Raw genomic sequence first — 16,204 nt, forward strand, 5'->3', positions numbered from 1 at the left:
AGATCCAAGGTCAGTAATTATTTATTTATACACAGACAAATGCAATTTAGATTAGAAAGTAACATACCTAAATTACTTCTTACTTGTTCTAACAAACTACATTTGAATATCATTTTAATATATGTACATAAACTCCCACATTACCTTACTAAGCAGCACTGTTTGAGGTAATCTACTTAATGCAGACAACATTGATCTATAACCTACTTTATCAATCTGTATATGCTCAATCTGAAACCTGGTTAGACAATATTTTGCTCAATAACATAATGGGAATCAACCAAATAACTATAAGAAGTCCTGTATTTGCACTGGTATTTGGGACCTGAAGTCATAAATTCATGGTAAAAAAACATGAAATCTTGATTTTCATTCAAAGTACACTTCCTGTTGGCTGGGAAAAAATAGCATTATTAACCCTTTCTCCGTAGACATCTTTTTCTGTGCATGCCTCAAGGTTTTAGCGAGTTACATTCAAAAGTTGATAAAACTATTTTCTTTTTATGATATACTAATAAATAAACCCTGAAAACATAGCTCATAATCCATATTTTAATAGTATACAAGTTTAAAGATTTTACTTTCAGAAGGCAATATTTAAAATAGAAAAACTAGAATTTTCTAGTGTAAGAATTGTAACATTTTCTCTCTAGGCCTTTTCTTCTCTAATTTATTTACCACCCCTCCAAGAAGTATAAAATGAAATTTAATGCAAATCACCTATTATTATATAATTTTGCTTAGGCATACTATAATTTTCATAGTCTTTGATATTACTTGGTTCCAGAGACATGAAATCAAATCCATCTTGCCACACCCACCTGTGATGTCCTCTTTATTAGAAATTACCAATAAGTGTTTGAGCCACTCAGTACAGTGTTACTTAAAACCAATAGAAAGCCATGGTTTTCATCTGTCAAGTGATTTATCATATTGCAATGTTTCCTGTAAATATAATTCCATATTTTGCTTTCAATTTAACCTTGATTGCCATATGGGAAATGCATTGTTTAAAAATAGGAATCTCTAATGTGGTGTTGTTATAATTGTACAATCAATCCCACTATTTGTTGGTGAAAGAGTAGCCCAAGAATTGGCAGTGGATGGTGATGACTAGCTGCCTTCCCCCTAGTCTTGCACTGCTAAATTAGGGACAGCTAGTGCAGATAGCCCTTGTGTAGCTTTGCACAAAATTAAAAAAAACACCAAAACACACAAACAAACAAAAAACTACTACTAATAATAATATTTTAAAAAATGTTCATGAGTAGCTCGTGCATAATGGAATTCAAAAGCATAACAAGAGCTGCATATTTGTCACATGATTTACAACTTTTTAAGGCATGAATAGTAATTAGTCAGGGGTTATAAAGGCAATAAAACAATAAAATTTAACAATGTATATACATACACACACTATTATGAGCATAAAACTATTTAGTATAAACATAATTAGTTTAATATCACAATTTGAAGTCATTCCAGACAGTCATTCATTACTGCTTCAGGGGTTACACCAGTAACAAGGCTTTAGGTTTAGATATTACACAAAAAAGTTTGAAATTTTTGAGACGAATAAAAGTATTTTTGATCTAAACATGGAAATCAACATTCAGACTAGTGTACAGAAATTCTCTATTTTTTTTATCTATACATATGTAAGTATTCACAGATACATTTATAGTAAAAATACTCCATAAAAAATATAATCTTCGGTGTTCAAAAACTTTTTATGTTTACTTAAAGCCTGCCAAACGATGTGAATACATTGTAATACTATAACAAGCATAGAATAATTGTTAGGTCAGTTCCTGGGATTGAGCCTATCGTGAGAAACTTAAACTATGAAGAATCAATCTCTGCAAAGTTTTTCATGTTAGTCACACACACATTCTTTAAATTTTGAGGTTTGAAACATTATTTTTTTGGACCATTTGATCCTGGACAAGTTATTAGTGCTCTCACTCACTAACTTGTATCTTATTGTACTTTTCAGTCTTGTGTCCTTTCTGAGATATTTTTTAAAGTGGTATTGCCACAGTAATTTTGAAACTGTTTTTCTACATTTCTTTCTAGTGTGGAACAGGAGGGTGTTTGTTTGAACTCTCTTTGCAGTTAGCTATAATTGTGGCAGGGAAGCAGTTCATTAACGCCGTGATGGAAATGGGTGTTCCATAAGTTTTTTAGTTAAAATAGACATTTATTGTAATAATTTCATGTAAGAACATTTTCTATGACAGTTGGCTCATTTTGAAACATAAGAACTGTGTTGTACTTTTTTGTCAAAAAGTGATTTTGATATGTTAAAGATTCATAGTTTATTAATGTTCAGTCAAACATGTAGTAAGTCATATTGTATGTAAAATTGATCTATTTATACATTCATGTCAACAACAAAAACTGTTTTTATTTCAAACCTAGGTAAAAATATTTTTGTATTTATCTAGATGGCTGTTACGGGCTTACAAGAAGTGGTCAGTGCATAAAAAAGGTGAGTGTGTTCATGAAAACCATGCACCCACTCAGTGGGAGAGTGACTACAACTTGATAAACCAAGAAGAATTGGGTCTTTTTAGTGAATATCTTGAAATGGGTAAGGCTTAAGTTTAAAATAATGATGTGAAAATAATTACATTAACAGATACATATGTTCTACATAAAAAACTTGAACAGGTTAAAATGGAACTTTTTCCATGTCTGTGAAAAATGTTAAATCTTTGACAATGACCTTGTAGTTTGTACATCATTCAAGAGCCTTAAGATCAAGTTATTCTAATTTAAGTTAACTGAGTAACTGACTACTATGGAAATGAATGATATATTATTTTAAGTTCCTCCAACGTAGTTTAAAATACTTTTAGATATTTAATGTATAATTAACAGTAAAGATTAAATGTGTGATATGATGATAATATATGTAAAAAAAGTAGTTGGAGCAGCATTAAGAATGTTTTTAATGATGTAGAAATAGATATGAATTGTGTTTATTGCTAAGCCTGAAGGGTTATAATGCTAAGATTAAACATTTGATTCCTGCTGTGGTTATGGGTCAAATTCCACATTGTACAACTTTGCATTTAACAACAAACAAAGAAATTTTTTTTTAGTTTTATGGGTTTCAGCTTGTTTTTCAGAACAGTTTAATGTATAGAGGAAACATTTATTAAATACCTGTAAAACAGCTACACCACCTCAATGATTAGTATTTTTTGGAACAGCAATTTTAAAGGTCCTTGTCTGTGTTTTAGTTTGTTTGTTTTTTAAATGAAACATTATTAATATGCTACTTGATTTTGATGTTAATGTTTCTGTCTTGACTTTTATGTCAAACTAGAAATTAAATCTCTTATTCAACCACCTCTAGACCTGAATCAACACCATAAGGTTAGATTTTCTCTGTAATAAAGTTTGATACTTCCAAGGAGTCACCACATGTGTTATAGGTATTGTAGTCCATTAATTACAGTAACTTTACACTATATTTTACTGTCTAAATCATAAAAACTTCCTCAAACATTAAATGTACAGTTTAGTTAATAAACGTTTCTGTAATTTGTTCTCCTTCTTCAGTGTTGCAGTTTGGATTTGTCACAATTTTTGTGGTTGCATTTCCTCTGGCACCATTATTTGCTTTACTGAACAACATCACAGAAATCAGGCTCGACGCTATGAAGTTTATCACTTTCTTATGACGACCTGTTGCAGAAAGAGTTAAGAACATTGGTGAGTGCACAGTGTGGTGAATACAGCAAGCTGTTTAGTTTTAGTCTGTTAAGAAGAAAGTAAATTGACAATGCTACATATTTTTTATTTCAGACAAGTCTCTGATTTATTATGTTACATACATTATGTATTATTGCTCTAAATAATCAGTAATTTGAATTTAGTTGTTATTTAAATGTTAGTATGTATTAAAATATGATATTTGCCAACAAGATTGACATGTACTATTCTCTATTATGACACAAATATATTAAAATATACAAAAAAGAAAAAGGGCACAAATTATAATTACAGTTATTACAAATTAGGGTTTAGGTACAAGAGTTTTAGAAACAATACTGAGTTTTATATATGGTCTAGAACTCGATATTTTATCGACAGTCCAGGCCCATGACAAGCAAATTCAATCCAAGTTGAGACTGTCACACATCACTTAAGCTGGCTATCTTGGATGGCTTTGTACTGATTACAAGCTGAATTTTTCCAGGAATGCTATTTAATGTCCTTGTAGAAAAAATAATATCCCAAATTAATGTGCTGAAATTGAATGGTTTGTAATGTTCAAAATCTACTGCACACCTGGTCTCCAATTTTGTTGTTTTATGATTAATTGGTGTTAATCACAATTATAGCTTCTGAGGCCTATATCACACTGACTTTAACTGACTAATAATATTCTTCCTGCTCTTGGCATGTTGGTTTATATAATTTATTGTGAGTTTCTAGAATATTTACCAAAGTTGGAAGATGCTAGTGTTTTCGTAAAATAAATAAATATTAAATCTTACTCTTGAGAATCTTCTACAAATTTCAAGAACAGATGGGACTTGTGCAATACATGGCCAACAATATACATCACATGCAAAAAAGAAAACTATATTGAAACAAGTGTAGGTACTGAAACAAATGTATAATGGTAAATCTGTTAGAAATCACAGTCTGAAGCTCTTAAAATGTAGACAATAATGTTGTGATACACAACTTCTTTGTGACGTACAAACACTCTTCCATTAACTGAGTGAGGACTGATATTAGTAAATAATAACAATCATTTGACAGTCATGTGTGAACCAATCAGTTGTAAGAAATATTTGGATTTTAGCCTTTTAGGTATTTTCATTATGACATTTCTAGTTACCCAGATAGTGAAGTAATGTAATATTCATACTTTGAAGTTTGTTTTATTTCAAACCTTGATTTTTTTACACTAAATATACAGAGAAACGTTATTAGAGCTAATTAATAACTTCTGATTAGTCTTAATTTATAACTTATTCATGAGATATATTTATATATAATCCATTTTATACATGAATGTAATGTTAATGAAAGAGAATTGTTTTGTGAGCAAAAAATAATAAAAAATATTAGACAGTAAAGTTATTGAAATATATTCCAGTTATCCTAATAGGTTGATTCTATTTTGATAGGAATATGGTACAGAATTCTTAATTCTGTTGGAAAGATTTCTGTCATCACAAATGTAAGTACAGAGAATTATGAGCAATGTTTGTACTTGTTCTTTACCTAACTGTTAGTAATATCACATACATTGATTACAGTGATAAAGGAATGCTTCATACACATGTATGATATTAGAGTGAGACACCTTAAGAATCATTAGAAGTGAAATAAACTCTTTGTATTTCCTTTCAAATTTTATCTAAATCATAAAATTATTTTGAGAAACGTTTGATGTTTAAGGTGATTATTAAATTAATGTAATTAATGTTATAAGTATAGGTCAGTTCCAAAACTGTTACTTAATATGATTTCTTTTAGAATTTCTGTGTACTTGTGTTTTTTCTGCAATGATTTTCTGAAGCACCTTTAGTGGGTTTATAAAATACATTGATGTGATTTCTTTTTGTGAGTCAGTTTACAGGTTTACACCTACTGACCATCGGTTGTTATTAATTAAAGACCAAATTTTGTACATTAAAGAATTGTCATGGTGTTGATCCATCACAATTTTGATGTAATATAAAGACTTAATTGTTACTATCATGAAGAGACAGAAGTTTATAATGTATTACAGATTGATGTCAATAGAAACAATAAATCGTTTTTAACCTTTCTGATCACTTGAAGTACAGTGTCACCATGTTATTACTTTATTTTGGAATTATATAGTATAATAATTCTATATAGTAAATTGATGTTCATTTAATATAAAAGTAATGATGTCATAAGAAATTTAATATGAAAATGCTATTATTTTCTGTTCTATCAAGCATGGTTAGTGATGCAATAGACATTTAACACAGTGAATTTTATTATAATCCACAATGTCAAACCTAGTTAACTGTGTACTATGACGTTTACATATGTGAATATTTTTTTTTACATTGTCAAATATACTTAATGGTGTGAAACTTAATAAGGTTTGCTCTTACACAATCAAACTAAATAATATTACAGTATATTATTTAAGGTGAAAGAAAGTATGTTATTTTCTGAACTGTTAATTCTATATTCTTACTTTTCAGGCACTAATTATTGCCTTTACATCAAGTTTTATAGATGAGACATTTTATAAAGTTTTCATTTCACCAGATGGGTCACTGAATGGATTTCTGAACTTTACTCTATCAGATTTCAATATCAGTGACTTTCCTGGTGATTTGAATATTCTTTCTGAACCTGACACCAGTATGGAATACTGCAAGTAAGTGTTAATTTTGTTTTATTGTGTTAATGTAACAGAGCATAGAAAACAATGCATGTGTGATTAAGAACCAGTGTGGTATCTCTTTAACCCTACTGGCATGGGATACCAGTGTGGTGTCTCTTTAACCCTACTGATGTGAGACATCAAAGTGAACAAGTTACAACCGTTTTATGAGATTCAAACTTTAACCCTACTGACATCGGACATGAAAGTGCACGAGTTACTACCATTTTACATAGATTCAAACTTTAACCCTATTGACATGGGATATCAAATTGTGCAAGGTACAACCATTTTATTGAGCTAGTTTCAAAGTTACCATCCAGGAAAGTATTTTCAATCACTGCAACAACAATTTTACCACAATGAACCAGATGCAAGGCAATTGAATGCAACATGATACATTTGGCATGTATAAGTTGGTGGAAATGATGCCTAGCATGCACGGATAGATGGGTACAGATGATGTCTATCATGTTAAATGTATGGGTGGAAATGATGTCTAGCATGGTCGGAGGTATTGGAAAAGATGATATCTGGTATAATGTAGATATTTTGATGAAGGTTATGTCTCGTATGCATAGACGTATGGGTTGAAATGATGTTTGGCATGTGCAAATATAATGCTGTAGATGATATCTAGCATGTGTAGATATATGGGTGGAGACAATAAAGGGTTAATTAAACTACTTAAAATAATACATATTATTAAACTTGGTACAAAAAAGATACTTTATAACTTAAATATTAGTATTACATAAGATTTAATTCTTAAGTTAAAAAAATGAATATACTTCTCTACACAATCTGGTGATGTTCTGACTTTTCATTTACAAGTTGTTTTTTTCTCTCCTCTTGTGAGGGTTTCAGATTGTTCAACCAATCAGAAACATATATGTAGCAGATACTAACAACTCAGAATATAAAATTTCAACCCAAATGACAAACCCTTCTATTATCTTCTGTTTTTCAAGAAATTTGTGTAACTTTCATTTATATTGCTGTTAGACAATTGGTTGTATTTATATAACTAATAAAAAGAGTGTATTCTATGCATAAATCAGGCAAGTTTCTTTTTGTTTTGGCAGTCAAAGCCAATACTTCACGAAGCTAGTCTGATGGGTTTAGACAAAAAGTGTTGCTTTAAGTAGTAATGAATTTGTTTTTTGTTTTTTTATGAACCTAATTGTAGGTTAGTTAGAAATAACAGTTGTTTTACAATTCTATTCAAGTGCATTATGCAATATTTTTTAATGTAACATAATTATTCATAGTACTAAACAGAAATTTCATTATCCTTCTATAAACATAAAAAATAATCACAAGAGATTTCATAACATTCATCATCAGTTTTATTTTTTATTCTAAAAGAAGTAACATTTGTACAAAACTTTAATACATTTTTCTCTAAGGAAGATGAAAGGATTGTTTCTAGATTCTGTTTTATGTGCAGTAAAAAAGTTATACATCTTCAAGAGAGAGAACTTTACTGACTTCATCTTCAGCAACATTTGAAACAACTACATTAACTCTTTTAATGACTGTATTTCAGGATTGATACACAAATATTGTTTAAATAAAACACAAATAGAACTTGAAGAGTAAACGCTTCGATGATGTTATTACTTTTCTGCTGGTACAAATCTATTAATATTTCCCAGACATCAGAGCCACAAAATTCCAACAAAATCTCCTCACTCAATAGGATTTCAAAGGAACTTTTTTGGAAGAAAACTATAGAATTAATTTCTAACAATTAGATATTGCTAACAAACTTGCATATTGCTGTTCATATAAGAGCACAAAATGTACTTAGTTGTTTAAGTTAGAAAGTTAACTTTATTTTAAAAAACTTGACTGAGTACAGATAACAATTTTAAGGTAAAGTTGAAATTTTATAAAATGCAAAACATCCTCTATAAAATAATTAGTTTAAAATGCTGGCTTCTATTTTAAGGTCATTTTATTTCATGATTTCTTCATTCAGGTACCAAGACTATAGAGAGTCCCCAAGAGCAAGCAACAAATATGAATATAAGACGTTATATTGGCAGCTGGCAACAACTTGCTTGGTTTTAGTTTTAATTTTGTGGTTGGAAACAATTTTTCAAATTATAGATCTTATTTTTGACTAAACTTAATTACATTTGCAGTTCATTTTAGTTTATATTAAAATATATCAATATACAGTAGCTTTCACTTTAGGACATAAAATACAACGTTCTTTCTTCAAAAGATAGAATATTTTTAAATGCTAATTGTAGAACTAACCTGAGACTTTATTTAACCAAAGTTTTCAAAACAAATATAAAGTGTGAATAGCTTTTATTAAATCACCTTTTATTTGTAATTTAAATTTTTTGAGGAAGCTAAACATATGTTTCATTGTACATAAACCCACAGAACCAGTTGAGAAATGCTGTATTAAATTAACTTCAAGGGAGTTGAAAACTTTTTAACATTTACTGAGACTGAAAATGTATAAACATTATAACTATGTTCAGTTGTTTTTAATGAAGCAACATGAATAGAGTATAATAGGTAATACATTTTAATACAGCCAGGACAATCCCAGAATGTTTTTAAAAGCTTCAGTAACATTTACTAAGTTATCCTTCACAAAATGGATGGATTAATCATTTTTGTTATAAAACTATCTTTTTTTATTACCCAATTCTAAAAGTGTTAGATTTTTTTTGTGGCTTCTGTTCATCCAGTATAATGTTTTTCTAATTGTGTAGCACTGATACTGTTCTGAATGACTGTACATGCTCATTAGTAATTTAAGAAAAATTCATGATTTAATCATTGTTCATAAAGTTTTATAATCTGTATTGGTTAAACAGTGTTATGTAAAAGGATTATGTTTTAAAACTGCTCCAGTGAAACTTATCATGTTTTACTTTTTTTTAGTGTCTTGTATTCATCATGACATCTCTAATTTGTTGGTTAATACCAGACATTCCAAAGTCTGTGAAACTACAGATTAGACATGAAAATCACATCGTCAATGATGTGATTATTGAACAAGAACTAAGAAAAGCAAAATATCTTGCTTTGAAAAAAAAAAAAAAAAGGAGCCAGGTTGGAAGATACAAGTAAGTAGACCAAAGGTAAGTTTGTGAATATTCTGTTTGTCACTTAGTATATATTTTTATTTGTGTGTGAATAAGTAAGAGAGTATAGTTAGAGGTTATGCTTGTGTAAGTGTGCATACTGCATGTTAGCAGGTTCTTCAACTGATCAAAACTTGGTAAAACAAGATTCTAAACTTCAGTAAGGCAATAAGGTTGGTGGGTCATTCTAAAAAATAAAATAGCCAGGTAGGAAGATACAAGTATACCAGTGGTAAGTTTGTGAATATGCTGGTTTTGTGTGTGTGTGTGTGTGTGTGTGTGTGTTGTTGTTTTTATCAGTGTTCAGTATACGTTGGTTATCAGTTGTTTTTTTTAAGTATTCTGTCAGATTATCAACAGATTAAATTTCTTTATATAATTGTAATGAAGAGAAACTAAAGTTATTTGATTAACTCCAAACATTAATATTTACTCGAAGGAAAATTATTTGAACTTAGTGAAAACTTCAGTTTATGAATTGGTACTTACTATTATAAATGTGTGCATTATTAAAAATATTGAACATTTATCTAGATGTATTGGATACAACTTCAGTTTTTGAACAGATTTGTGTTAAATTATGTACTTGTTTACATCCTTTAATAATAATTTGAATCACTCATGAGGGTGAATGAAAATTATAAAGTACAAAACTCATTTTTAAAGTAATGGATCTTTAGTTTTGTTACTTCTCTTTAAGATGGGCTGATTTTTTTAAAAGCATTTTGACATAAGTGTTTCTTTAAACATACATTTCATGTGAAAAATTTCGTGGTTATTTCAATCATCAGTAATTTTATATTATATAGATGTTTACACACATTGTCTCTTGTCATGTAAAATTAAAACATTTTATTATGCCAGTTGTAACTGTTACAAAATATTTCTTTATGTGAATTTTAAACCAGTTATTTTAATTATTACAACTTTTACTTGTGTATATATTTTATTGTTTAAAATTTATGAGCATTTCTGAAAAAATATTTGTTGATGTGTGTGTGTGTGTAATTATGAAGTATTTTTTCATTTGTAATAAATGAAATTAAACCTTATTTACTAAAGTATTTAGTATTATTACCTGATGTAACATGTTCTAGAGCAGAACTTATAAGTGTCGTAGGTTTGTTTCACATATTTCATTTACAAAATTACTAACTAACATCTCGCATTTAAACATATTTTTTTTAGTTTGAATAAGAAGTTCCCATTTCGTGTAACAAAGATAAAATGAAAATTTTGAATATATTATTATTAAAGACTTTTGCCTTTTTTTAAATTCATGTTTTAATCTTCAGAAGTATTTCATCTGTTATGTTTCTTTAAATGTCCAAACTATGTCCCAGCAATGGAACGATATCAAATTAATTCATTTCTTTATTAAGTGAAAACTGTCGTTACAGGCTACATTTAATTTCAGGCTCAACTTCATGTACACTGGCACAAATAACACATCTCGAAAACTATTGCACAATCGACATCACACATATATATAAACCTTACTTATTGGATTGTCATCATAGACTCATGTTAACTCTTAGTTTATATTCGGTCAATGTTGATAAAAGAATATTTCCAGAGTTGAGGGTGAGGACGTTGTTAAGTCACCCTCCCTCTGGTATGGCCAGGAGGTTCAGGTGATCGACTTGCAATCTGAAGGTCGCCGTTCAATCCCTATCACACCAAACATGCTCGCCCTTTCAGCCATAGGGACGTTATAAAGTTACGATCAATCCCATTATTAGTTGTTAAAAGAGTAGCCCAACATTTTATGGTGGATGGTGATGACTAGCTGTCTCTCTTGTCTTACACTGCTGAAATAGGGATGGTTAGCTAGATAGTCCTCTGTAGCTTTTGCCAAATTCAAAAAAAGCAAACCTTCTGGTCTATCGAGCTAGTTTAATAAAAGATATAACAGTAACGGAAATACTAACAGCTATCAAAGACACAAAAAACAAATCTCCTGGAGAAGATGGTATACAAGCTGTTCTAAAACATGGTACTCAGAAATTATATGAACACCTAACAGCCTTATTCAATTTATCATTATTAGCTGGATATATCTCTGTTTCTTGGAAGGAAGCAGTAATATTAATGTTCCAGAAAGAAGCAAAGAAACCAAATAATTACCGCCCAATAATCCTAACCAGTTGCATCGGCAAAATTTTAGAAAGAATAATTAGTAACTGACTATCTATCTACTTAGAAGTAAGTTCAAAATTACCGAAATTCAAAACGGATTTAGAAAATAAGACAAACTACAGACCACCTGATCAGATTAACAGAACCAATTACAGACAGTTTTAACAAAAACGAATGTACTGTAGCTTGCTTTCTTGACATTGAGAAAGCATTTGACACGGTCTGGCATAACGGATTATGCCAGCAGCTAACGAAAATGGATTTACTCTAGGGAATTAATTATTCGCTGGCTATCTACTTTACATGGAAGTTTGTGTAAAATTACAGGTGGGCCTCATTCACGGCCGTTTTCATTTGAGGCAGGAGTCCCACAGGGAAAGGTAGTTAGCCCTATATTATTTATCATGTATGTGAATAATATGCCTATATTGGACCTAAATTTATGTTTTGCATCACAATTTGCTGACGATGTGTAGTGGTATGGAAAAGTGCCCCCACTTCTTCAATAGCAGCAACAAACCTCCAACCAGTCCTGAATAATTTTGAATAATTCTGCCACACATATGGAATAAAATAAATATTCCAACAACCCAAGTAATATTATTCAGCAGATTAAATAAACTGAAAAAAGAATTAAAAGATCAACCAAAGTTATACATGAATGGATCACTTACAGACTGCTACTTCTGCTAAATTTTTAGGATTAACTTATGATACCAAATTAACGTGGATACAGCACTGGAAAAGAGCAAATTATGGAAGTCTTTCAGGTAAAAATAAAGGTACATTACCTGATAATATAATAAACATTTACAAAACATACATTAGACCTATAATAGAATACACATCTCCTGCCTGATAATCATAACAAAAAACAATTACAGAAAGTACAGAAAATACAAAAATTCAATCTCAAGTTCAGCCTATAAAGTACCACGCACAAGTACTTCATGCACAAGTATGCAAACGTTGAGCCAATATGTGAAAGACTTGCATCATGCACTAAACTATTTTAATAAAAATTGGCATAAAATGTTTTAATGTGTGATCTCGACAGATACTACGTATTATGATGAACATAGTCCTAAGTACCTCTTTCCTATAAAATATATATTTAAGAAATATAAACCGTTGGCTTCCATACACTAGACGCTTAAAACTAGTTTTATTTTTTGCCTTTGATTTATTATTTTTTCTCACTTTTCCTTTCTTCTTTCTTTATTACTTTAATTTTTTCCTTTAAATATATATGAAAAAAGGAAATATATATATAATGAAAAAACGAGTAGAAATATAAATAAAAAAAATGGAATAGAAGTAAAAAAAGTGGATAAAGGGGAAGAAAAAAGGGCAACACAAGACATGGACATTGCCCTGAAAAAAAGGTTGGAGTATTGTGGAATACTCTGGCCAAAAAATCTACAACAAATTCCTACAAGTAGCCGACATGAAAACTAGGGAATGGAGGAAGAGGTCCTGCACCTGACCGTCCTGGGTATTTAAAATTAAACATGTTCCAAATACCCACAAAGAAGAAGGAAGCGAGTAAGTTCTGCGAGAAATTAAATATTTTGTTATTAATAAATATCTTGTTTTCTTATTTCTCATACTATTTATGAAATATTATTAATCTTTATATAATTTGATTTTGTTTGGCATAATTACAAATAATTTGTGCAACATAAGGGTTGTTTTTTTAAAAGAATTCCTTATTATCGGATACGCTGAGTAAAATTATTATTGTCACAACATCTTTATAAGTTAACTTGGTGAAACATTACGTGATATTATGTCTGTTTGTTTTGGAATTTCGCACAAAGCTACTCGAGGGCTATCTGCGTTAGCTGTCTCTAATTTAGCAGTGTAAGACTAGAGGGAAGGCAGCTAGTCATCACCACCCACCGCCAACTCTTGGGCATACTCTTTACCAACGAATAGTGGGATTGATATTACTTTTATAACGCCCCACGGCTGGGAGGGGAGCATGTTTGGCGCGACTCGGGCGCGAGATATTATGTCAGTTTGACGTTTTGTATAACGGAGTGTTAAGATTTTGTATTACTTTTAAATCCGACTCTTATTTCAAATAATTTTAGTAAATAATTTCGATTTGATTCACACGAGTGAAGAACACTGAGGAAACCGCTACACATTTTTTAATCGCTGACGAATGTTGAAAAAATATCCTGAAACCCAGAGTTCTTCATACATTGAGAGGATCACGTCCGTGAAAGAAGTGTAATAATTTCAAGAATACCACGTAGAAAAATTCAACTTGTTCTGGATTCATGTTTACTCACGTCCAGTACGTGTAAAACAGTGACAAAAAAAGTCATCAAACCACTTGAGAGACAGCTTTCACCTGCCCCACCGTTCACCAGGAATTGCTCTTCTCCTTGATACCCTTTTGAACGTCATCATATCGCGCTTTCTTTGTATCACAAAAAAATCAGCACCAAGCTACAGCAAAGTATATATTTTCTTTAGATTCTATTGTCATATACTGGACATTAGGTGTCTTTTAGTTATTTTTGAACTGACAGTTTGGTACATCTTGAATTTGACAACATTCTAGAACACTCAAGGTTTTGTAGGGAAACTAAAACCGAAACTGTGGTTAGAATTCGTGAGTTGATCACCTCCTGTGAAAGAAAAAATAGATCCATTTATTATAACTACTGGAGACAATCTGAACTATGATGCAATCATCTTTCTCATCATGTTTGCTAGCTATCAGTAAAGGTAAAATACGATGTAAGTATAAAAAAACAGTGAGTTTAGTCTTCGGTTATACAACCAGCAGAAATAGTTATATGCATAAGAATTACACGTTATGTGGTTAAGAAAAAAAACAACAAAAAAACTGTGGTTTTAGAGTTCCGGCAACACGAAATTCTGTGGGCGGAGTGATTCACGCTATTCAAACAAGGTTTTTATTTAGCTTCAATCAGAATCTATGCATCAGCAACAGAATACAGTGATGGAAACCCTAAGATTTGTGCGTTACCTGTTGTGTCTTCTCTTATCGCAAGCTGCAGCTAACACCTAGGCACGAGGCTGACTATCTGGTTATGTTCCAGAAACCTATCGATAACTTTTATATTATGGCAAGTAGTCTTCCTTCATGTTTGTTACTATGGTCATTAGAGCTACTTATGTTTTGTTTGTTTGTTTTGAATTTCGCGCAATGTCCCACGAGGACTATTTGTGCTAGCTGTTCTTAATTTAACAGTGTACTACCAGTCATCTGCACTCACCGCCAACTTTTGACTACTCTTTCACCAATGGCCGTCACGTTGTGATAAATCCAATGCTGAAAAGGCGAGCATGTTTGGTGCTATGGGGATTCAAACCCACGATCCTCAGATTGCGAGTCGAGGGCCCTAATCACCTAAGTTCGATTAGTATTAGTCGCGAAGCTACACAATGGGCTTTGTGTGCTTTACAGGTATCAAGATTCAATTGTTAAAGTAGTAAGTCTAGAGGTCTACCGATGAGGTACTTGGAAGATGGATGAGTATATATTAGGTACTTGAAACCACTTAACCGTCAAGACTCATAATGACATTGTATAATATTATCTATTAGGTACTTCTAACCACTTAACCGCCATAACAACATTGTATAATTTGTTTTTATTTTGTTGCGTCTATATTGAATACCTGCCATATGGAATATTTTAACTTTGTAAATAGATTCCACTTACTATATTAAGCCTTGAACTACAGATACATTATCCTTATTAAATTATAATGTGGATTCCATTTAAATAATATTTTATGTCGTTAAAACTTAACTATTTAAGCAGTAGTCTCAATGCACAACATGATTTCAAATTTACTCGTAAGCCAGAAATTAACACTGTTTCCTAATGTGTTTAGAAGGACTTCCTGACTTGGGTGTCATGTGCCAGTCCAGTAATCAGTGTAAGAGCAACTGTTGTCTCATGGACCATCGAACCAACAGACGAACTTGTCAAATGAGAGCATTGAAAGGTGAACGGTACCCAACAGCCAGGTCAAATTCGATTGCTATGCGGATTTCTGCCCTGTGAAAGTGAGATGGTAATTTTGTGATTATATACATATCTCTTTATGTCTGTATGTTTATTTGTTACCACATGTAAACTTTATCCACTATAATGGAGACATAATTATCCCCCCCTTTAACGTATAATAAAGTGCTTAGTTCTTACGCAAGTAACAGACAGACAAACCAGTAAATGTGACTTAATTATTAACTATCCCTCACCGCATAATATTATAGAAACTTCCGGTATTTTATAGTCACGAATAACATCATATCGAAAATAGACCCTGAAGTAAAATTTTAACCAACAAATCATACTTTACTATTTTGTACAGATAAATGTTTTTGAGGGCCCATTTCAATTATTATATTTTTTAAATTGTTTTTTTTAGAGTTTTGCACGTATCCGGATTACCAATGTAAACGATGAAATTGAAGACATTTTGAGAAACGACGGATAAAACGAACTTGGAAGAAATAATGTAGTTATGCTTACGACAAAAACCAAGTTTGTATATATGCCACT

General features: G+C 30.9%; 1 pseudogene across 1 annotated transcript in view; it reads left to right on the forward strand.

The window, feature by feature from the left end:
• Positions 1-16,204, forward strand: part of LOC143257786 (anoctamin-2-like) — a 75,712-nt pseudogene that overhangs the window by 35,337 nt on the left and 24,171 nt on the right. The window contains exons 17-22 of the transcript XR_013031997.1: positions 2,077-2,169; positions 2,333-2,340; positions 2,448-2,593; positions 3,571-3,723; positions 5,154-5,206; positions 6,213-6,391. The product of XR_013031997.1 is annotated as an anoctamin-2-like (transcript). The remainder of the gene's footprint in view (positions 1-2,076; positions 2,170-2,332; positions 2,341-2,447; positions 2,594-3,570; positions 3,724-5,153; positions 5,207-6,212; positions 6,392-16,204) is intronic.

This window comes from Tachypleus tridentatus, chromosome 7 (assembly GCF_004210375.1).
Source record: "Tachypleus tridentatus isolate NWPU-2018 chromosome 7, ASM421037v1, whole genome shotgun sequence".
NCBI lineage: Eukaryota > Metazoa > Arthropoda > Merostomata > Xiphosura > Limulidae > Tachypleus > Tachypleus tridentatus.